This window comes from Schistocerca americana, chromosome 6 (genome assembly GCF_021461395.2).
Source record: "Schistocerca americana isolate TAMUIC-IGC-003095 chromosome 6, iqSchAmer2.1, whole genome shotgun sequence".
Lineage (NCBI taxonomy): Eukaryota > Metazoa > Arthropoda > Insecta > Orthoptera > Acrididae > Schistocerca > Schistocerca americana.
Window position 1 is genome coordinate 302,744,711 of NC_060124.1, and position 24,713 is coordinate 302,769,423.

The 24,713-nt window shown below is 43.0% G+C and overlaps 1 protein-coding gene across 1 annotated transcript in view; it reads right to left on the reverse strand.

Annotated features, from left to right (window-relative positions):
- Positions 1 to 24,713, reverse strand: part of LOC124619401 (ATP-binding cassette sub-family G member 4-like) — a 448,704-nt gene that overhangs the window by 173,276 nt on the left and 250,715 nt on the right. The window lies entirely within an intron of this gene.

Here is a 24,713-nt window from a genome sequence, read left to right on the forward strand (position 1 = left end):
TAGCACCACATTTCGAAAGCTTCTATTCTCTTCTCGTCCAAACTATTTATCCTTCATGTTTCACTTCCATATGTGGCTACACTCCATACAAATACTTTCAGAAACGACTTCCTGACACTTAATTCTATACTCGATGTTAACAAATTTCTCGTCTTCAGAAATGCTTTCCTTGCCATTGCCAGTCTACATTTTGTATCAACTCTACTTCCACCATCATCAGTTAATTTGCTCCCCAAATAGAAAAACTCCTTTACTACTTTAAGTGTCTCATTTCCTAATCTAATTCCCACAGCATCACCCGACTTAATTCGACTACATTCCATTATCCTCGTTTTGCTTTTGTTGATGTTCATCTTATATCCACCTTTCAAGACACTCTCCATTCCGTTCAACTGCTCTTCCAGGTCCTTTGCTCTCTCTGACAAAATTACAATGTCATCGGCGAACCTCAAAGTTTTTGTTTCTTCTTCATGGATTTTAATACCTATTCCGAATTTTTCTTGTGTTTTGTATATGCACGTCAAATTAGTTTCTTTAGGCATGACCTATTCTCAAACTCAGCTAATTGATTGTATCAAAGAAATAAAAGTTTTGCAGTCATGCACAGTCATTTCTGCGGACGGCCAAGTCTACTACATTAAAAATGCTAAAGGAATATCTGTCGTTTAAGATATAATCATTTTTGTGTTCAACTTATCAAATTTATTTTTTCCCGCACAAAACTCACATAATAAGTTATATCAAGACTAACAATTTTAAGATATTGCCCCCCCCCCTTGGCAAAATCTCTGCGGACGCCCAAGGTCCAAGGTAATGTATAACAGACCCTAGGCGCCAAATGCCTGGATCTGAAAGCGATAACCGTGGTCATTTCCAAACGTGCAACCACCGACGTCCTAACAAGAAATGGAGCCGCGACGGTCGTGTTTTGGAGTTTCATAGTGCAGGAGTGACCTGTCGTCAGTAAGCTTTCAACATAAAGAAAGAGGTATCCTGGCGCAGAAAAGAGATAATCCTTTTGCTACTCGGAGGTTTCCCACTCTGCCTAGCGCCAACCGACGCGAAGGCGGGCGTTTTCTGTATCAAGGCACCTCTTTGAAAAAGAGGAATCGTTAAAATTTTCAGCGGCTTCTAGGAGTTGTCTCCATTTTTAAGAAACTGCGAAGTTCTCTCATGATGAACGCATTGGTTATCCGATGTTCCCATTACGTGTGTTCATCTTCGGCACAACAGCCGGTTTTCTTGAACTGCCTTTCTTAGATACCGGGTGGCTATAATTAAAATCACTGTGTACAAAGCGCTGCTGTACATCGCAGGACGCTGAGATATAGTAGGTATGTTCGTTAATCGGTGCGTTCGCAGAGTATGCTGGAAAATAATAATTTCACATCGTGCCACCAAGTAAAAATATGGCGCTGTAAGCATTCATAATGTGGTGCGGGTGCAGGAAACCGGGAGAAACGACCAAACACATGATAACAGTGGTTCTGTCACGTGTATTTATATGCAGCCACAAGTTACGTCACGTGTTCAACGCGGTCTCCCGACTCAGCAACCTTGCTGTATTTGTACCACAGCCTGGTCGACAGTTGCTCGCAACACATCCAGGTCAGAGTGATGTATCGTCGTACGGTGTCCTTCAGATCAGGATATATTCCTGGTAGACGCTAACTTTCGGATATCTCCAGTACCAGAAGTCGCGCGGATCTAGGTCGGGGAATCTGGAAGGCCACAAACCTTGAAATTGCCTAGAAATAATGCGATGGTTACCAAAAGTTTCTCGAAGCAGATTTTTCACCTGGATAGCGACGAGTGGTGTCGCTCCGTCATGCATGAAAATAGTGATATGGACGCGATTACGTTCTTGCAAAGTTGGAATCATGTCTTGCATAAACAGATCCTTACAGCGTGCAGATGTCACCGTGCACCTAACAGACCCACGACGTGTCTTCTCGAAGAAAAACGGACCGAGAATGAAGGAGTTTGTGAAACCAGACCGTACAGTCACATAATCTGACTTCAGTAGATGTTCCTGCACAACATTTTGTATATTCACGGCACCGTACAGAGCAGAAAGTGCCTCGTCCGTTCAAACAGTATTTTCCAGCTATATGTCATATGGTTGACCAGGGATGGCTAGAGGACAAATGTAAGGATGTAGAGGCTTATCTCACGAGGGGTAAGATAGATACTGCCTACAGGAAAATTAAAGAGACCTTTGGAGAAAAGAGAACCACTTGCATGAATATCAAGAACTCAGATGGAAACCCAGTTCTAAGGCGAACAGCGGCGATGTTCTTGAGGACAATATTATGGAAATGGAAGAGGATGTAGACGAAGGTGAAATGGGAGATATGATACTGCGTGAAGAGTTTGACAGAGCACTGAAAGACCTAAGTCGAAACAAGGCCCCGGGAGTAGACAACATTCCATTAGAACTACTGACAGCCCTGGGGGAGCCAGTCCTGACAAAACTCTACCATCTGGTGAGCAAGATGTACGAGACAGGCGAAATTCCCTCAGACTTCATGAAGAATATAATAATTCCAAACCCAAAGAAAGCAGGTGTTGGCAGATGTGAAAATTACCGAACTATCAGTTTAATAAGTCACAGCTGCAAAATACTAACGCGAATTTTTTACAGATGAATGTAAGAACTGGTAGACGCCGACCTCGGGGAAGATCAGTTTGGATTCCGCAGAAATGTTGGAACACGTGAGGCAATACTGACCCTACGACTTATCTTAAAGGGAAGATTAAGGAAAGGCAAACCTACATTTCTAGCGTTTGTAGACTTAGAGAAAGCTTTTGACAATGTTGACTGGAATACTCTCTTTCAAATTCTGAAGATGGCATGGGTAAAATACAGGGAGCGAAAGGCTATTTACAATTTGTACAGAAATCAGATGGCAGGAATGTAGTCAAATTAAGTCGGGTGATGCTGAGGGAATTAGATTAGGAGTTGAGACACTTAAAGTAGTAAAGGAGTTTTGCTGTTTGGGGAGCACAATAACTGATGATGGTCGAAGTAGAGAGGATATAAAATGTAGACTGGCAATGGCAAGGAAAGAGTTTCTGAAGAAGAGAAATTTGTTAACATCTAGTATTGATTTAAGTGTCAGGAAGTCGTTTATGAAAGTATTTGTATGGATTGTAGCCATGTATGGAAGTGAAACATGGACGATAAATAGTTTAGACAAGAAGAGAATAGAAGCTTTTGAAATGTGGTGCTACAGAAGAATGCTGAAGATTAGGTGGGTAGATCACATAACTAACGAGGAGGTATTGAATAGAATTGGGGAGAAGAAGAGTTTGTGGCACAACTTGACAAGAAGAAGGGATCGGTTGGTAGGGCATGTTCTGAGGCATCAAGGGATCACCAATTTAGTACTGGAGGGCAGCGTGGAGGGTAAAAATCGTAGAGGGAGACCAAGAGATGAATACACTAAGCAAATTCAGAAGGATGTAGGCTGCAGTAGGTACTGGGAGATGAAGAAGCTTGCACAGGATAGAGTAGCATGGAGAGCTGCATCAAACCAGTCTCAGGACTGAAGGCCACAACAACAACAACATATGTCATCCAATTCCATGCGTGCCAAAAAAGAAGAGCAATGTCACGGCATTGTAGCCTATCTTGGGGCTTCACTTCGTGCACATTCTGAATCTTATACATATAACAATGTAAAAACGTGTCGCAAAATATTTTGAACTGTTGACCAAGCGATTGACAATTACCGTGACACAACTCGAGCATTTTCTGCTGATTTTGAGGCGTGTGCTGCACGGTCGGCTATTGCTACAGGAACTTCAACAACTGCCATGGGAATGGGCCGTCTCCCTCTCCCTGCTGTACCGCCTAATTCACCTGTCTCTTCAGATTTCTTGATCACAATCCTTAGTCCATTTACTGACGTATGGCCTCTTCGTAGCTGTTCCTGTTTGCGATATTCTCGCAATGCAGCGCTCCTGTTGCTGCCGTTCTGATAAAACAGTGCTGTACCTGCAGTGCACGAACTTCCATCTCGGTAGCCATTTCGTTACGGAAAACTTCAACTTTTTTTAACCCTTCGCTAAAAGAAATCAACACGCATCGCCAAGCGACAAAAAAGGTTACTCATGTCAAAACAAGAAACATTTCGCATTGTACCTCTCTAAAGCGCCATATTTTCACCTGGTGGAAGAAGATGTAACTACATTACTGGCCACTAAAATTGCTACACCAAGACGAAGAGCAGATGATTTACGGGCATTCATTGGACAAATATATTATACTAGAACTGACATGTGATTACATTTTCACGCAATTTGGGTGCATAGATCCTGAGAAATCAGTACCCAGAACAACCACCTCTGGCCGTAATAACGGCCTTGATACGCCTGAGCATTGAGTCAAACAGAGCTTGGATGGCGTGTAGTGACTGGCGTATTGTGACGAGCAAGTTGCTCGGCCACCATTGACCAGACGTTTTCAGTTGGTGAGAGATCTGGAGAATGTTCTGGTCAGGGCAGCAGCAGAAAATTTTCTGCATCCAGAAAGGCCCGCACAGGACCTGCAGCATGCGGTCGTGCATTATCATGCTGAAATGTAGGGTTTCGCAGGGATCGAATGAAGGGTAGAGCCACGGGTCGTAGCACATCTGAAATGTAACGTCCACTGTTCAAAGTGCCGTCAATGCGAACAAGAGGTGACCGAGACGTGTAAGCAATGGCACCCCATACCATCACGCCGGGTGAAGCGCCAGTATGGCGATGACGAATACACGCTTCCAATGTGCGTTCACCGCGATACCGCCAAACACGGATGCGACCATCATGATGCTGCAAACAGAACCTGGATTCATTCGAAAAAATGACGTTTTGCCACTCGTGCACCCAGGTTCGTCGTTGAGTACACCATCGCAGGCGCTCCAGCGTCAAGGGTAACCGCAGCCATGGTCTTCGAGCTGATAGTCCAAGCTGCTGCAAACGTCGTCGAAATGTTCGTGCAGATGGTTGTTGTCTTGCAAACGTCCCAATCTGTTGACTCAGGAATCGAGATGTGGCTGCACGACCAGTTACAGCGATGCGGATAAGATGCCTGTCATCTCGACTGCTAGCGATATGAGGCCGTTGGGATCCAGCACGGCGTTCCCTATTACCCTCCTGAACCCACCGATACCGTATTCTGCTAACAGTTGTTGGATCTTGACCAACGCGAGCTGGAATGTCGCGATATGATAAACCGCAATCGTGATAGGCTACAATCCGACCATTATCAAAGTCGGAAACGTGATGGTACGCATTCTCCTCCTTACACGAGGCATCACAACAACGTTTCACCAGGCAACGCCCGTCAACTGCTGTTTGTGTATGAGAAATCGGTTGGAAACTTACCTCATGTCAGCACGTTGTAGGTGTCGCCACCGGCGCCAACCTTGTGTGAATGCTCTGAAAAGCTAATCATTTGCATACCACAGCATCTTCTACCTGTCGGTTAAATTTCGCGTCTGTAGCACGTCATCTTTATGGTGTAGCAATTTTAATGGTCAGTAGTGTATTATTTTATTTCAGCATACTCCGCGAGCGCACCGATTAATTAATGTACACACAGCGTTTCAGCATCCTACGTTGTAAACAGTGCGCACTGCAGCAGTCGGAACACAGATAGGTTAATTATGACCACCCAGTGGTTCAACATTTTAACATTTTCTGTTGCGTCTGTTACTAAACATTTTGGGAGCGTTTTTTACGTAAGTAAGAAATTCCATTTCTTTTTGTTGTTACGGTACGCCTAAACCTGCTTTCTCTTTTTAAGTTTTTGTGGGAGTACCAATTATGCAATTCGCGGCCCCAGTAATAATACACTGGAGGACCTGCGTCGCACCTCTCGTGTCTCCGTGAAATGCTAATGCCTGGTATGGATTCCGGCGTACGGGGCAGCTTCGCTCTCAACGTAAATTCTCCGCTGTACTCAAGTTAACATGCGGTGAGAGAGCGGGCTGTTTACATGCGGACAGGGCCGGCGACCATTGCTGCAGTGCCAAGTGGACTTTAGCTTGGGGTCGCACGTTAAATCCTCGCCGCTTCTTCCCCATGTATTTTGGGGTCACGTCCACTGGGAACATCACGTAGACGGACAAGAGCTCCCAGTACGAGATGGCCTTGCAGAGGAAAGGATGGAAAGCTCATCAGTGTTAACTCCCAAGTTAGGCTGTTGTGCGCCCTAAAACACTAATCATCATCATCATCACCCCAAGTTAGGTCACGTGTAATAGACTCGACGCCGCTAATCCACAACAGCAGTCGCTAACGGACAAGTCTTGCCTCGTGAAACTCTATCAACTTATTTCTCTTCAGACGCTGGAAGCGTATGGAATAAATTGTGAAACGCTTTTTAGAGACACCACATTTTATTTAGAACAGAAATATCTTACGGGTGTGGTACAATAGAGAGAGTGCTGTGCGAGGAAATTGAAAGCCTCGTCAGGAGCCGCTACGCTGACCAGAGATTGGAATACGGCACAAGCAAAAACCCAACACAAACATTAGGTTTGACGGCCGCTGTGGCCGAGCGGTTCTAGGAGCTTCGGTCCGTAACCGCGCAACTGCTACAGTCTCAGGTTCGAATCCTGCCTGGCGCATGGATGTGTGTAATGTCCTTAGGTTAGTTAGATTTAAGTAGTTGTAAGTCTAGGGGAATGGTAACCTCGGATGTTAAGTCCCATAGTGCTTAGACAAATTTGAACCATTCTTTGAACACATTAGGTTTGGTTGTGAAGAAGGTATCGGCCGTTGGTAATGTTTATTTTCGCCTTCCATTCAATGCACCATCAGGTGATTTCGTCCAGATGACTCTACAGCTGCCTAACAATAAAGTGTAGACATTGGTTCATCATGTGGACTTGCTGCTCTTGTATTTGCCGTGTGTTCATTTAAAATTAAGCAAAACATTGTTTTTCCGGGAGACACAAACATGTTTCAGCCCCTCTGTGCCATCATTAATGGTTTTTCTTTATTAAAATCTTAATTTTACATTATACACTTCTTCAGGACCATTTGTACATTATCATGCTCACGCTTTGCCTTCGCAGATCGATTTTAGTTTGCGTCCCCATGGGTTATTGAGAAGCACACACAAATGCTAGACATACTTTGCAGAATTTTGTTGTGCCGCTAATAATTACTTTTTACTTCTGCAAAACATAGTGTTTTGCATAACAGATGGACGATATATCCATAATTAGGCAACTGTATTTGTTCTGGGTTCACCGTCTCGTAGAATTTTTTCAGTACCTTCATACTCGTCATCGACTGTATCCCTTATTGCAACATCCAGTATTGAAATTTCGACCCAGGTCATTATCAAGCAGTTACAACTTAATTAGTTAATCCTTTGGTATTACAGCGCTGACGATGACAAATTTCGCCATTTAAAATATTCTACGAGACTGTGATCCAGCAACAAATTTAGTTTCTCCTCCCCATCCGGGTCAGGCAGCGTACGTGTATGAATGTTTTATTGGAAGTAAGTTTCAATACCACCTCCTCAAGCATTTAGTATTCCTCCTGAAACGCCCTTTGTATGTACTGCAAATTACGATATTAACAGTTCTTGTCAGTGAATAATGACGCGAAATGTTAGTGCAGGGTGTCCCACATAAAACCCGTTAGCTCGTTGTCCTAGATTCAAGCAACAATGAACTAACTAAAAAAGAGTGGATAATAGTGACGTTAAAAATGTATAGTTACCTGTTTATAACAGGTGCTGGAATGGTAGCCATGGGAATCCAGGCATCGCTGACTTCGTGTGGTGACGTTACCGGCAACACGCTGCAATTCTGCAGTCGTGATGTTGTTAATTTCTCTATGAATGTTCCGTTTAAGATCATCTATTGCGCGAGGATTGTCAGCATTCACTTTTATTTTTAGTGTGCTCGATAAATAAAAATCACACGATGTTAAGTCCGGGGATCTGGGAGCTAAAGGCCTCTACTGACAAATCTGTCTTCAGGGAACACGGATGATGTTGGTCATACTTTGGTCCCCCCGTCGGTGGTTCGAGTCCTCCCTCGGGCATGGATGTGTGTGTTGTCCTTAGCGTAAGTTAGTTTAAGTAGTGTGTAAGCCTAGCGACCGATGACCTCAGCAGTTTGGTTCCATAGGAACTTACGACAAATTTCCAGACTTCCATGCTTTGGTCGGATGTGTGACCAGTTACTCCATCTTACAGTAATACTGTATAAAGCTTCTATGCCTCTATTAATTGTGCACAGAAAGAATAAATGATCTCTAGTTTGTGATTTTCACTCTGCAGCGGAGTATGCGCTGATATGAAATTTCCTGGCAGATTAAAACTGTGTGCCGGACCGAGACTCGAAATCTGGACCTTCGCCTTTCGGGATCGAGAGCTCTCCCGACTGAGCTACACACGCACGACTCACGACCCGTCCTCACAGCTTCAATTCTGTCACTACCTCTTCTCCTATCTTCCAGAATTGAAGCTGTGAGGAGGGGTCATGAGTCGTGCGTGGGTAGCTCAAGGTCCAGAGTTCGAGTCTCGGTCCGGCACACAGTTTTAATCTCTCAAGAAGTTTCAGATCTCTATATATCTGGCACCGTTTAAGGTGTAATTGAAAAATTTGGGGCCAATAATGCTCATGCCCGACAACGCACACCAGACATCTATCTTCTCTGAGTGGAGAGGTTCTTCACGCAGAGTATGTGTGGTGTCCTGAGATCAGTAACTGCAATTCCGGAATTTACATAATCTGATAAATGGAACCAGTCCTCAACTAATATGAAGTATGCAAGGGGTCCAAGTAACGGTTAGCAGCTGATGTTACGGTCAGTTGCAATAATGAACTCTTTTCTCTTGATACTCAAATTTCAACTGTTAGACCACACTCACACAACTGGCCATTAATTTCATGTATTTTAGTGCACGACGACACGATTTACGAGATAGAGCAACCTGCTGCAGTAATATCCTTACTGACTTTCAGTGATTTCTCGTAAAGTCCATGTGAATACTGTATACAGTCTCAGGGGTCCTCACTATCGGTCGTCTATTCCTCTCCACATTCTGAACGGATCCGACAGCCCTTTATTTCTTTTACTGATTTCGATTAGTGCTGGTCGTGAGGAGTTTCCTATCAGGAGACTTCGCTTGAAACATATCTTTATATTCCTTGGCGCACCCTGTCATTATGTAACACTCCACAATATCAAAAAAATGGTTCAAATGGCTCTGAGCACTATGGGACTTCTGAGGTCATCAGTCCCCTAGGACTTAGAATTACTTAAACCTAACTAACCTAAGGACATCACACACATCAATGCCCAAGGCAGGATTCGAACCTGCGACCGTAGCAGTCGCACGGTTCCGGACTGAAGCACCTAAAACCGATCGGCCACCAGCGGCCGGCTCACAATATCAATTCGCTGTTTTAACGCACACTGCCCCAATTCTGTAACATCTGAACAATATGAGCTTCTCACAACTGACGCACGAACACAAAGTTGCGCTCAACTTTACGATAAACTGCAGTGCAGCCAATTTTCGAGACAGTGTTGCCACTTCACAATCAATTCTACTAGAGATGATTAATCGATACATGAGAATTAACGGTTTTATGTGTCACACACTGTAAAAAATTCCAGACTACTCAGAAAAGTAAAGCGTCCCACCAAAATAGAAATGACTTACCATTCCGTCCAGCAAAAATCTCTGTAGAGACACGTCTCCTAAGTTTAAAATAACGGTAGCCGGTGCGCAGTTCCACTACAGCAGCCGTGAAATCCGCGTAATTTGGGCAAGACGCTATGCGGCAGCTCGGCTGGCTTAGCCGCAAGCTGCACGTAATGTGAGGACAGAGACAAAGGCCCTCGGCCAACGGCGTAATGTACACGCAGCACTTAGCACGGCACCCAACTAATGAGGCGGCGCCAATGCACTGCGCTGCTCTGCTGGACTGCGCACACGTTTCAAGGGGCGCAACCGCCACCGGCAGTCCCAAGGCACAAGTTACGAGTCCACGAAACCGCGAAAAACCGCGGTACTGTTCCTCCTTCCAGTCGTCGCACGAATGCAGAATGAGGATGGGAAAAACCGACCGGTTGAAAACCGATAGCGGTAGTTTGGATCTGAATAACTAGTATTTTTATGTATTTGTTTGGTCCGGTTATAAAAGGTGGTATTTATTTTGTAAAAATAACTGAGTAAAAAACCGAAATATCAATTAGCCAAAGCAGCTCTACTAAAAATTTGTAAAATGAGTAATTTTTATTCGTAAAATTGCATTGATTTGAAATATTACTTTATCATAGAAAACGGGAAAAGCTGTCAGTGCTATTTTATTAACAATGACGACAGAAAGGAGCGTAAAACACATGACATAAGAAGTGGTACAGCTTTTCTGAGACAATAATGTTCCTGTTACAGTGTGTCGCGAGTAACTGGAGGTACGCGGATACGTGGAGAGTGTAAGACTTGCCTCCACCTGGTCTGTACGGTAGTCTCTCGCTGTCGTGGACGGACATCCGTTGTACAACAGAATGGCACCAACAATGTCGGGAAATATTTATACGAAGTGACGTAGCAACGAAGTACAACGCTCCGTTTGCTTTAAAAGATTAAAGAATTGTTCTGCATTTCCATGAAATAATAAAAGAGGAAGAAAATTATCGTAACAGTAATAAATTAAAAAGTTACCAATAATTCATTCGCAGTATGTAAAAAAATAGAAAGTAGCTGGTCTGGAGCCTGTGTATGCATAACATGTCTATTAGCTTGTAGCCCTTCAAAACGGTGAAATAACAGGAAAAGCAGAGTTCATCAACCTCAGTTTTCACCCTTTAGCGTTAATTATTTGTAAAACTCAAATAGTGGTATTCGATGGATTATAAAATAATTGTTGAGCAGAGCTGGAGAATATTCGTTATTGAAATTCTGGAATATTGGTTACTATTGTAGCATTCAACCACTGATTGCTTTTTCAGAATATCAGTGAACGGTGGGAGGACTAAGTATCCTTTTATTTCCCTGATTCATTTAATATTTTGATTCTTTGTGTCTTGAATATAAGAGAGTCAAAATTTTTCAGTCTTTGCTGGATTTCTACGTCTATTACAGAAAATAACAAGAATAAAAAACCGCAAATTGGTTACTTCAGAATCCTGTTATTTTGAGCTGTTTCCATAGTCAGAGTAAACTGGCGTGGAAAAAAAAACTGATGCAACTGAAAAGCGATTGCTTCAGCGATAACTGCCATTCCTAATTCCGAATTGGCAGATACTGAGGTAGCTGATAGTGGAATAGAAAAGCAACTAAAGCCACTGTCCAGGCATCCTGATTAGACGACATACGTGTGAGATGGTGTGATATCATACTCTACAGTGGGGACAAACTACGCCACGTCAGAATTAAAAGATTTCGAGATTAAGGACTTCTTGAGGCTGGCAACGATATTAATTAGTTTGGCTGCAGTTTGATTTATGATTTTACAATAAAAATTTCATATCAGCTTTGAAAATCACAAAAAACTGAAAAGCGACAGTTTTAGATACAACTAATGCTGAGATAATTGGAAGGGGCATTCAATAAGTAATACAACAAAATTTTCCTGAAAGGACGTTGGTTTAATTCAGAGTTCCAATACACCAGATTAGACCTCACTGTGTTAGTTACAAAAGCGTATTTTACAACATAGTCTTCGTTCAATACTTCGCAGCCCTACGTCACATTACTGGGAGAGCCTGTATGCCCGTACGGTATCACTCGGCTGGTCAATGTCGCAGCCAACGTCTCGCTGCATTAATAACCTCCCCATCATCCACGTACCGCTTCCCGCCGAGTGCGTCCTTCATGTAGCCAAAATGATGGAAGTCGGACGTTGCGGGATCCGTGCTGTAAGGTGGAGGAACGAGAACAGTCCAATGAAGTTTTGTAAGCTCCTCTCGACTGCGCAGACTTGCGTGAGACGTACAGCTGAGCAGCGACGTGTTTCATTGTGATCCGTCGATAGCCTGGAAAGAGAGTGCCCGCACGTTTCAGCATTGCAGGAGTCGGAGCTGTGTACAGCCGGATCCCACGCGGGATATGTGATAGGTGCGCGCAATCCATTAGCGATTATGATAGACATCTCGCCCGAGTTTTTGCTCACCACCAGGTATCCGTAGACATTCTGCAAGCACCTATAAATACCTCTGATACCTATAAACACCTCCGATCCCACAACAAATTTCGCATTTTTTCTACCGAAACTGGCTGAGAGAAAAATAGGTTGCATTACTTATTTTATGTATAAATATGGAGGAATAGCCCCATACCTTAAATTGTTAAATCTGTTTAACATGCGATAGAAGCAAAAAGATGTACCACGAAATCGGCAGAAAGAGGAAAGTAATATCGCCGTATAAAGAAGAAAAAATTTATTTGGAAACTACATACAGATAAGCATAGACTACTTGAAACAGAATATAAACTTTATTCCTGAAATTGCTGTAGATTCAACGAGAAGCGTCTTTTTGTCTGCTGCACATTTGTTTTATTTATTTAACTCTTGCACCCAGATGCGTTTCACCTATTTACATGGAATCTTCAGTGGGTACCCTGAAATATTACGTAATTTTTTCATTTGCACATATAGGTTAACGTTAGCATATCTGGTTTATAGACCTAAAGCAGTTCATTGAAATTTTTGCAATAAAATGTAAAAGCAATTAATGATCAGCGTCAGATTTATTCTTTTTTGTAGGCCAAACAGCTTCCTCTGATGGGGAAAACTGATTGAAAGCCTGAGTTTCCCTTGTGGTCACTCTGTTTTCGAATATAGCATTGTATCTGACATTTTATGTGTGTGTTGTTCACCTCCGGTAGCTGAGTGGTCGCCGGCACGGTAGCTCAGCGTGTTCGGTCAGAGAGCCGGTTGGCCTCTGTAATAAAAAACTGAGTGGAAGGATCAACCACCGAACTTGAACAGGATGTCTTGCGACGTCCGCAACGACCAATCATAACGATCAATAACGAACAAAAAAAAAAAAAAAAAAAAAAAAAAAAAAAAAAAAAAAAAAAAAAAAAGTGGTCAGCGCGACGGAATGTCAATCCAAAGGGCCCGGGTTCGATTCCCGGCTGGGTCGGAGATTTTCTCCGCTCAGGGACTGGGTGTTGTGTTGTCCTAATCATCATCATTTCATTCGCATCGACGCGCAAGTCGCCGAAGTGGCGTCAAATCGAAAGACTTGCACCAGGCGAGCGCTCTACCTGACGGGAGGCCCTCGTCACACGAAATCTCACTCTATCTCTCTCTATGTGTGTGTATTGTGTCATTCGTTTCTGTAAGTGTTACCAAATTTCACATTTTCTGCTTTCAGTTGTTTTTTGTTTGACTATATGTAATTTGAAGTAAGTTTTGATTGTGTTTGTGTTTGTGTGTGGGTTTGTGCACTCTTTTTACTTTTTATTTCATTATTTACTTATTTTTGTTTTTATTTTTTATTTATGGATGTAAAATACGAAAAAGTTGTGACGGATTAAGATTTGGAAGTATCTGTGGAACAACTAATAGAACTTTAACGCATAAATACGGAAAGAAATTCAGCTGAAATTTTACAGCACAGTCTCACTGCCAAGATTAGTGTATGGAAGTGAATGCTGGGTGTTGAATACACGTAAAGAAAAACGAACACAAGGAGTAGAAATGAGATTTAATAGAGCCGTGAAGAAATGTATAGGATTAGATAAAATACGAAATGAAGGTTTCCAGGAGGACTGCAAATTTGGAATGAAATTAAAAGTGGAATGAAAACAAAAAGAAATGGAATGAACATCTGCAATGAATGAATCCAGAAGGGCTACCATGTCAGATAAAGAACTCTAAACGAAAAGGAAGGATAGATACTGGCAGACAGATTAAAACATGAGAACAGAAATATCGACTCTTAGACAATGTGTCTAATAGTGTATTTTAATACGGCAGTGTCCCATCTTAGGTAATTTATAACACTTAAAACACTTGAGAATGGCACTTTCAAGCCGAAATCAAGATTGTGTAAGTGTAAATGTAGCACTGTAAATAAACAACAGTCTAATGGCCGGACTGACTTTGAAGAAATATTATATTATGACCGTGGCTCCGTATGAAAAAATTATTACCTGTGTGCTTTGTTGCCAACATGGCTGCCATTTTGGAAACCACCATCATGGATGCAACTCGTAATCTTGAAATGGAAAGGATTCGTGACACATACACTGACCAGTCACTTTAATGTGAGCGCCTACTGTCAAAAGCCTGAATAATCAACTTTTGGAGCGCGGACCGCTGCTAGACACCCCGGAAGAGAGTTTATGAGTTTCTTGAAGATATTGACAGGTATGTGGAGACATGCTGACTCCAGAGCCGTGGCCTGCTGCACTAGGCCTTTCGGTTGAGGGTCGATGGCGCAAATAGCCCAATAGAAATTAGTCCCACAAATTCTCGACTGGCTTAAATCCGGAGAGCCTGGTGGCCAAGAAAGTGCGGGAAACTCATCCTGGGGCTTTTCGAACCACGCACCTACACTGCGAGATGTGTGACAACTTGCATTTCCTACTCTTAGTGGCCACCGTGCCGAGGAAAAACAAAGTGCTTTAGGGGCTGAAATGCTTCCCAAGGATAGAGGCACAATAACTTTGTGCATCAAATCAATGGTATCACAAGGTTGAATAGAAAATTTAAGTAAATAGTGGGCCAGGACTGGCATAGATGTAATACTCATGGGCCTGGAAAAAACTGCAAAAGAAGAGAATCGAAGCGTTTGAGGGAGAGTGTCGCTATAGAAGTTGAAAATTAGGTGACTGATAAGATAATGTAGGAACTGCTCGACAGAATCGGCGTGGAGAGGAAAGCACGGAACGCATTGACAAGAAGGACAGGATGGTAGGATATGTTTTAAGATTTCAAGAAATAGCTTCCATGGTACTTGATGGAGCTGTAGAGGGTAAAATGTATAGGAGAAGACAGAAACTGCAATACGCGCAACAAATAGTTGAAGAAGTCAAGAGCAAGTGGTAGTCTGAGATGAAGATCTGGACACAGAGAGGGATTCGTAGTGGGACGCAAAAAACCAACCAGAAAAGAAATGACACAAAAATGGCAAACAAGAATCGACTGCATCATCTCAATAAGCTATGTTTTTAGCGTACCAACAAAAGTGAGGAACAAAATGTTTCCAGAATTGATTCGAACGTATGTAGAGGTGTATAAATTTGGAAAGCAAATATTCTGAGAAACAATAAAGCGATTTTTTATTTTGTTTTACTTTATATTTATTTATTAAAAGGTTGAACTGGTATACTAACTGGTAACACTACCCTTTGTCACAGGCCTGAATTAATCGCAAAATAGTTTTGTTGGAGCTTCAGGAAGGTGAACTCGAAATATTAGCTAATTCAGCAAGTGTGATTGCTCGAAGCTGGACGTTATGAACAATCTGGAGAAGAGAGAGATGAACTGCGCTAAATTAAATACGTAGCCTATATTTCCACTACGTTCAACAGCGAAATAAGGCGAGCTCTGCAATAGAAATAAGCCGCACTGTGCTACACCTTCGTTTCCTTGTAGTCCTTTGGTGTTCTAAACAAAGAATTTAAGTTAGACAAGGGAACGGCTGTGGTGGCCGTGTTTATGCAAATGCGCCCCCAGGCAGCGCTGGTGTAGTATCGCGCGGCCGCCGGTGCACTAAATGGGTTTCGGTTTTTGCCGCGAGCTCACGCTATACAAGCACCACGCGAATACAGCGTACAGCTGTCAGCCGCAGCACCGAGTATGCGGTCTGAGCGGGCGCTCAATAATGTGTGGGACCGCCAGCCACGCGTTGCGTTGCGTCGCGTCGCTGTGACGAGGAGAGGGAAATGCACGCTGTCAGCTATCCATCGTTGTCAGCAAGCACGGACAGTGGCTATTGTGTCGCATGAAACGACGAGGAAACAGCTTTAGCCAACTGGCCACCTACATATACATGAGTATTCTGCAGTTCAGATTTAAGTATTTGGCAGAAAGTTCAACGAACCACTGTCAGACTATTTCGCGACCGTTACACTCTGTAATAGCATGGGGGAAAATGAACACTTAACTCTTTCCATGTTAGTTTAGAGTTTTCTTATTTCATTTCTCCCTACGCAGGTGGAACTCAGCGAAATATTTTCCCATTCGGAGGAGAACGTTGTTGATTCATGTTTCGAATACAGATCTAGGCTGAGGGAAAAGGCTTTATTTTACTCATTGCCAACTAAATCGCTTATCACATCTCTCCATTATTTCGCGACAATATCAAGCGAGCGCCATTCTTTGAATTTTTAGATGTCCTCCGCCTATCCTGTCTCTTAAGGATCCCATACTGCGCATCAATACTCCACAAGAGAATGGACAAGCGTAGAGTAAGTAGTCATTATAATAAAGTTGTTTCATCTTCTGTTTTGCCAATAAAACGTTATCTTTGGTTTGCCTTCCCCACTATATTTTCTACGTTCAAAATTTAGTTGTTAGTAACTGTAATCCCTAGGTATGAGTTGTGAAACGTCATCCCTGTGTGTCTAGTGATGCAAGTTGTGCTCGTGCAATGCTTGTTGCTTTTACACAACTCTTAACCCTTTGAGTACCAACGGTTTCTTCCCCATTCTTTTCTTTTCTTTTAAGTACCAATGCCTTTCGCTTGAACCGACTGATGCTACTGCAAGACACAGACATCCAGTGATACACTGAGGTACTTCTACTAATGCAGCGCGCTGTATCAATCACTAAGAGAGTTCAAAGCAACAGTCGCCGCGGCGATTGAGCTGCGTGATAGTAGGAGTTGTGACATGTGTTTTTTTTTTTTTTTTAGAGTGATCATATTCATGATGATGACGTTTGGTTTTGCGGGGCGCTCAACTGCGCGGTCATCAGCGCCCGTACAAAGTCCCATTTTTACACAGTCCAGTCGAGTCACTGTCACGAATTATGATTATGCTGCTGCCGCTGATGATGATGATGAAATGATGAGGACAACACAAACACCCAGTCCCCGGGCAGAGAAAATTCTCAACCCGGCCGGGAATCGAACCCGGGACCCCGTGATCCAGAGGCAGCAGCGCCAGCCAGTAGACCACGAGCTGCGGACGATCATATTGAGGAAATCACTGCAATGAGCGTAAGTATAAAGTTGTTGTGACATAAATTTGAGTCTGTACTACTGCATTTATGAGTGTTTCCAAATGAAACCACAGTAGCAGAGTGTACGTTTGATCTAAATTTATTAAATTTTAGCCCCATTTTTACTTATATATAATGACTATGATTTATTTCATGAATTATGAGTACATGGAAGTTGTGAAATGTGTGACTGTGTGTATGAAAAATGCGGAATTGTTTTCAAATATATTTCATGAAATAATGGGTGGCTGAAAACTCTGTGTCCTAGTGGTTTCAAATTGAAACCATAACTTTAAAACTTTTTTTGCAGTCGTTACTTACTAAGATACAATGTTTAAGTCTCTCAGAGATCTTGAAATTGCCGGCCGGAGTGGCCGTGCGGTTCTAGGCGCTACATGCTGGAGCCGCGTGACCACTACGGTCGCAGGTTTCGAATCCTGCCTCGGGCATGAATGTGTGTGATGTCCTTAGGTTAGTTAGGTTTAAGTAGTTCTAAGTTCTAGGGGACTGATGACCACAGCAGTTAAGTCCCATAGTGCTCAGAGCCATTTAAACCATTTTTAGATCTTGAAATTGTATTCCAAAGTGGAACGACTTCCTTAACATTATTGATCGTTTATATTTTGCCATTTTTTCTTGTCTTCGTTGCTCTGAAAAATTATAAAATTATTTTTTTATATTGTTGAGACTCAAAGGGAAAAGAGTTCTGGTGCAGGACGAGTGTGTTCAATGCTCATTGCTTTGACAACGTAATAAGTAAGTTATCCTCGTAATAGACCACTGTGCACAAGAGCAACGCCGAAACAGTGAAGTGAAACAATTGAGATTACAACCGGTTATAACCGTTTTTAAAGGGCTGCCTAACAAAGACAACTTGTGGTGAAGTTAAAAGGTTGTGAAATGTAAGCCAATTCTGGGTTCATCAGTTATTTACTTGGTCTAACGAAATCGCAAAGATATTAACAGAGGCAAGGTTCTTTATAGTCAAAATTAAATTACAAAATGAGCACTTGAGCAGTCACTTGAGACCTTAGCACAACTATCCCACCGTTTCACGAGCCAAAGGGTTACCTGTTACCAGAATTTTTGTGACTGTAACAGGAACAAGTCATTAACTGTGTCCTTCATATTGTTGTCCCAGTTGAATCGCTTCCATTTGAGATTCTTGTTTTTAGCTGACCAGACACAAGGAAGTCGGAAGGTGGCATGACCGGGCTGCTACTCCCACTTGAACTTGGCCATTACACTTCTTGTGACCTTGGAGACTTGCGGACACACGTCATAACGGAGCAGAATCACTCCCTCAGAAACCTTGGCCGTTTGCTCTTGAAGGACTTGGGTAGGATTCGGAGTGTCCCGCAGTGGACGTCACTGTTAATGGTTTTCCCGTGCTTGGGGAATACGATGATTATCGGATCTTGGACGTCGAGAAAGATGGTCAGCACCACTTTGCCAGATGAGGGTACAGCTCTGAATATTTTAGGGGGAGGTGACAAATCCACACAACCACGCCGGACACTACATTCGCGTCCCTGCATGTCGCACCACGTTATCCCAAAGTGGCATATGCAAATTTCAACTGGTTTGGTTGTCATGGCGTTTGTTACCTTTTCATTTGAACACTCCTTATAAAACCTAAACAAGCAACCGAAGTTTCGAGGCAGGTAGAAGTAAAGAAATGCACAGAATATAGATCGCGCTATCGCAGTTTCGCTACTTACATTCCCTTAAACAGGTAGTGTGCGCCGAGCACCAGCAAACGGCACTCAGAGATGACGCTTTCCCCACGACGGCGTGGAACAAAGCGCTCAGACTACAAGTTCACTGTCCTCTCCTCTCTGCTCTCTAAATACTCTACGACGAGGGATTGCTGTTGCCATTGTGATGAGCCAGAATTGTTGCTCAGTTCTTCAAGAAGCAGGGGAAAGCGGGCATTACGAATAGCCAGTGCTAAAGGGTGGCCGGCCTGTGTGACCGAGCGGTTCTAGACGCTTCAGTCCGGAACCGCACTGTTGCTCCGGTCGCAGGTTCGAATCCTGCCTCGGGCATGGATGTGTGTAGTGTCCTTAGGTTAGGTTGAAGTAGTTCTAGGTCTAGGGGACTGATGACCTCATATGTTAAGTCCCATGGTGCTTGGAGCCATTTGAACCATTTTAAGCTAAAGGGTGACCACTAAACTAAAGAATTCTATTTTTCGTGTTGTGTTGACCATTGTCTATGGATACAATCAAATAAAATTATATTATGTAGACACAGGCGGCAGATCAACTACTTTCTATTTTTATTGTATGCTATGAATGAACTGTCGTTAAGTTTTTAATTTATTAGTGTTACGGTGATTTCCTTCCTCTTTTATTATTTCATAGACATGAAAGATAAATCTTTAATCTCCTAAAGCGAATAAAGCAATGTACTTCATTGCTATGTTAGCCATGCGTCTAAAACATGTACTCATGTCCAAAGGGACTTTGCATCGTAATTCAGAATAACGCAGGCACTGCAATATCGTAGTTAACTAATTGTGTAGGGCTGTTTCATTTGTAAGCATATTTACAGCACACATTTTTGTACATCGTCAGCTAATCAAAACCTGAAGTTATCATTTCTCAGGAGGCTAAAATGGTTCAAATGGCTCTGAGCACTATGGGACTTAACATCTGAGGTCATCAGTCCCCTAGAACTTAGAACTACTTAAACCTAACTAACCTAAGGACATCACACAACACCCAGCCATCACGAGGCAGAGAAAATCCCTCCCCCCGCCGGGAATCGAACCCGGGAACCCGGGCGCGGGAAGCGAGAACACTACCGCACGACCACGAGCTGCGGGTCTCAGGAGGCCCATATCAACAGGGACTGCGGGCGTGATTGTTCAATGGCTAAATGAATTCAACTTCATCTTAGCTCTTTCGTTAAAGATTTTTCGTCAAAGAAAGAACCTATCCCCGTAGAGGCGAAGTCCAATAATTTGTCTTCGTTTTCTTACATGTTTACGGCGTGGGAACTATGTCGAAATTTCACAGTGAAAAGAGTCAATGAGCAATGACGGAAGCCATCCATTACGTATTGGCTGGAACAGCCAGCGATGGGATAAATGGATTCAAGCTATTTAATATATTAATAATTATAATGAGAATCAGTCTCATCACTGTTGGAATGTGCTTTCATGACGGGACATAATGTGTACCCAAAACTTCCGAATTACTCGCATCTTCAAATGTCGTATAACTGGAGGATTTTTCTTTTGATGCAATTCAAATTAATTGAAGGTACATTTCAGTATTCTAGATCGAACTGATACCATCTGATCTGATCCTCTGTAGTACTGGCTTCAGGATACTATCTCGGCCACACATGTACGTGAAGTCTGTAGCAGCTACCGTTTGATCATCAATGTATGAGAACGGTAATATCATATGGATATCTGAACGGCGCACACAACGAAATAAGCAACCGGGCTACCGGAAAAAACAACTAACCCTACTCAAGGAATTTCAGGCTCCAGACAATGAAGGAATTTCTATTAAATTTGGCATCACTTACGTTGCGGAATTAGCCACTTTCGTACATTTTCCGGCAATCTCTCGTCCAGCCAAGTTGACGCACTAGTGAATCACTGGATGTGTGTTTGGAAGTTGGTTGGTTCAAATACTCGTCCAGCCATTCGGTTTCCCTAAGTCGTTTAGAGCGAATGCCAGGATGGTACCTTCGAAAGGGCACGGGTAATTCGTGGTATCATTGTGGAGAAACAGCGATCGCAGTGAATCTACACTCCATAAAGGGGAATCGGTATTGACGGACATAGGCTATAGATATTATTTAATGTATATAGTATGTCATTTATTAATGTAAATAACATGTAAATACATTTATTATAAAGTGGAAACGTTGTTCGCAATAAATTAGAAAAAAAACGAGACCGAGTTACACTACCGGAAAAAAAACACACCAGGAAAAAGGACGTCGAATTTGATCCGATGACGGCATATGCCACCTGGGCGATAATAGATACACTGGTAATAGTTTCAGTGTCATCCACCAACGGATAGTGTAGAGGGATAACTAGCGTAGCGCCCATCACTTCTTGAAACGTCTCTGTTAAATTCGTTGAATACTGTTTAACTTGTGTTTCGTGCTATCATGCTCAATTATTTATAATTTAGTTCTGTACTTCGTGTTCGTCCCCATTCAGTGGTACGCAATCACATTAAAGTATCAATTTTTCCAGTAAGCATCTAATCCTTGTATATTACCTACCTGTCGTGCTCCCAAATTTCCTTTCCCTCTTTATCATCTGTATGAATGATGATTCAAATGGCTCTTAGCACTATGGGACTTAACATCTGAGGTCATCAGTCCCCTAGAACTTAGAACTACTTAAACCTAACTAACCTAAGGACATCGCACACAGCCATGTCCGAGGCAGGATTCGAACCTGCGATCGTGCGGTTCCAGACTGAAGCGCCTAGAACTGCTCGGCCACATCGGCCGGCCATCTGTATGAATGAATGGGTGAGTATGTATGTTGAATTTGTCTCTTATATCTGCTTATCTGCTGTGGTAGCAACAGTGTAGCCAACGGAGCTTTCTGAGTCAAGACAAAGAGATTTGTATCATTTCTGTAGACATTCGACAGTAGTTGGTGGCGGAAAGCACGCCTCTGGCCTCTCCGGCTACCTGGGGTTTGTTTGTTGCAGGGAAAGCTTGCTCTGGGCATTCGGGGCTGGAACTCCTTCAGTGAAGACGGTACTCTTAAGAGCGGTTTGGCGCTGGTGAGTGTGTTAATTTATGATGGTGTGTACCTATTACAACTGATGTACACGTTTGATCTGATAGTTCATTTTGAAGTTAGAACCGGCCGGTGTGGCCGTGCGGTTCTAGGCGCTTCAGTCTGGAACCGCGTGACCGCTACGGTCGCAGGTTCGAACCCTGTCTCGGGCATGGATGTGTGTGATGTCCTTAGGTTAGTTAGGTTTAAGTAGTTCTAAGTTCTAGGGGACTGGCAACCTCAGAAGTCCCAGAGTGCTCAGAGCCATTTCATTTTGAAGTTAGATAATCAAATTCTTAAATTTTGGTAGCAGAGTGTGGTCAGGAGCATCTTTCTCTGTGTGCAGTGAGTTTTACCGGTTCTTGTTTTGTGAAAGCAGAACACGTGGTTTAGGAAGTTCGTTACTCCAGCACAGTTTTAAATTCAGCTGTCTCACTTCTCTTTTAACTGAAATGTATTTGTGAACTTTTCTCCTGTGTATGTGTTTTACTTCTTCTACTTTTGATTTCGTTTAAATTTTAAGGTAGTGTATTTTTTTCATACCACGTGGTGGTAATTTGACCGTATGTAAATTCAGTACCATTTTGAATAAGTATTCTTAATTCCGTGTGATATTTTATTGATATTTGTCTCTATACGGTTTACATTTGTGTTCTTGAAGTTTTCACGAGTCTTAATAATTTTGCTTTGTTCATGAATACTCACGGCATTTGCCAGTGTTTCACACCAACTTGGTTAGTTTGATACGCAAGGTGATGCAGATACATTTCTTTATCGGACAGTGTTCCATGGTATTTTTATTCACAATAATTCAATCGTAGAGATAGGGTTGTACCACTGAGACTTTGACTTATTGTGACGAGACAAACCTTTTATCTTAATTCTTGAATATGTGAATCCAGTATGTTAGTGTGAACTTTTCTCATGCACGCCTAACATTTCCTTTGTATTTATCACCGCAATGTACCTCATAACTCAGTATAATAACAATATAAATGAGTTAATTAATTAAAAACCAGACACCGAATTTTTAATATGAAGTTTTATTTTAATGAACTATGTTAAACTGTATGACTCCTTTTGTAAGACTTTTTTAATACATACCACCTGCGTTTCTGAAGCGCAAAGGGCAGGCCTTATATTTGTAGACTTTTGTCTGATTACCTTATTTTTTGTTCACTCTTAAGCTTCTGCTTGCTGTGAATTATTTGGTTTATCGTTTGTGCTTAAATTGTTCCCATATGCTCATTCCATATATTCACTGGGATCTTTTTATTAATATTAACACGTTAGTTATGCTTGTCAATCCACTGATTAATTCAGTCCTTATATTGAATTTTGGCAATTTCTATTAAACTGGGTGGCGACGCAGAAAAATTTTGTGGCACGCGAAACTTACAGTAGACTGGAGAATTTAAAATTGGCTAACTTCCCCAGTTTCTGTTTACAAATCACTTTCACCCATTAATAACCACTTACCTTTAATAGGGAATGCTCACAGCCAGGAGGCTCAGTATGAAGCAAACTGGCAACCACGCCACGGAGGTGCCCTCGTGCTTCCTGCAGCCAACTGAGTGAGTTTGAAAGGGGTCAGATAATGGCCTTCCAAGTGGCGGGACGGTCCTTTCGGAGAATTTTCGCCCAAGTTGGACGCGCTGCTTCAGTTATGCAGTCATGTTGATATCGATGGTCAGATGAGCAATCTCACACCCATAGACGCCCACGCAGCACAGACCCCTGCCAGGATCGTCGTATTGTAAGGCCAGAAAGGAGTAATATTATAGCCACCACCGCGCAGATAACAGGGCTTGTGAGCCCAGACATGTCAACACGAACTGTTGCGAACCTGTTATCAGGACTGGGACTGTGGGCACGTACCCTCAAGCTCGTCTTCCACTCGTGCTGCAACATCGACGTGCGCGGCTCGACTGGTTGCCGTCAGAGGTTCATTGGAAGACAGAATGGCGCGCCGTGGTCTTCAGCGATGAAAGAAGGTTCTGCCTGCACGAAGTGATGGCCGTTTGTGAGTACGGCCACGCGGGGTAGCTGCGCGATCTGACGCATTTTGCCACGGTTCGCGCGGCTCCCCCCGTCGGAGGTTCGAGTCCTCCCTCGGGCATGGGTGAGTGTATTGTTCTTAACGTAAGTTACTTTATATGAAGGTAGTATCTGTTTCCGAATGAACAGATACAATTGATGACGGTGCAGCTTCTCTAGACTGAAATGATGATTAACTCGACACCCTATCTGCAAAAAGGCGTTGATATACATCATTGGGGACATGTTGAAAATGTGTGCCCCAACCGGGACACGACCCCGGGATCTCCTCCTTACATGGCAGACGCTCTATACATCTGAGCCACCGAGGACACAGAGGATAGCGCGCCTGCAGGGACTTTTCCCTTGCGCGCTCCCCGTGAGACCCACGTTCCCAACATGTCCACACCACTACATTCGTAGTGCGACTAATAGATGTTTGCCCATCACACTCATTACTCGTGGCAGATTAATCTACCAAGTCCCGTAGGAGTTGGGGCATAGCATGTGCTTTCGCACAAGAAGGTCAATGGCCGGGTAGACATATTTTAACCATATATGTAAGTATTGAAAGTCTTTTCGGGTTTGCTGCCAGATCCTAAAATCAACTTGACTCGATATTTCGGCGATCCAACTGTTCGCCATCTTCAGGGAATGCTGCTTCTGCTGATGAGTCCCGCTGAGAACTGACGCAAGATTGCAATTCGACGTCCTATATAGGCCACCGTTCAGTACACGGCGCATGCGCCGCCCATCACGGT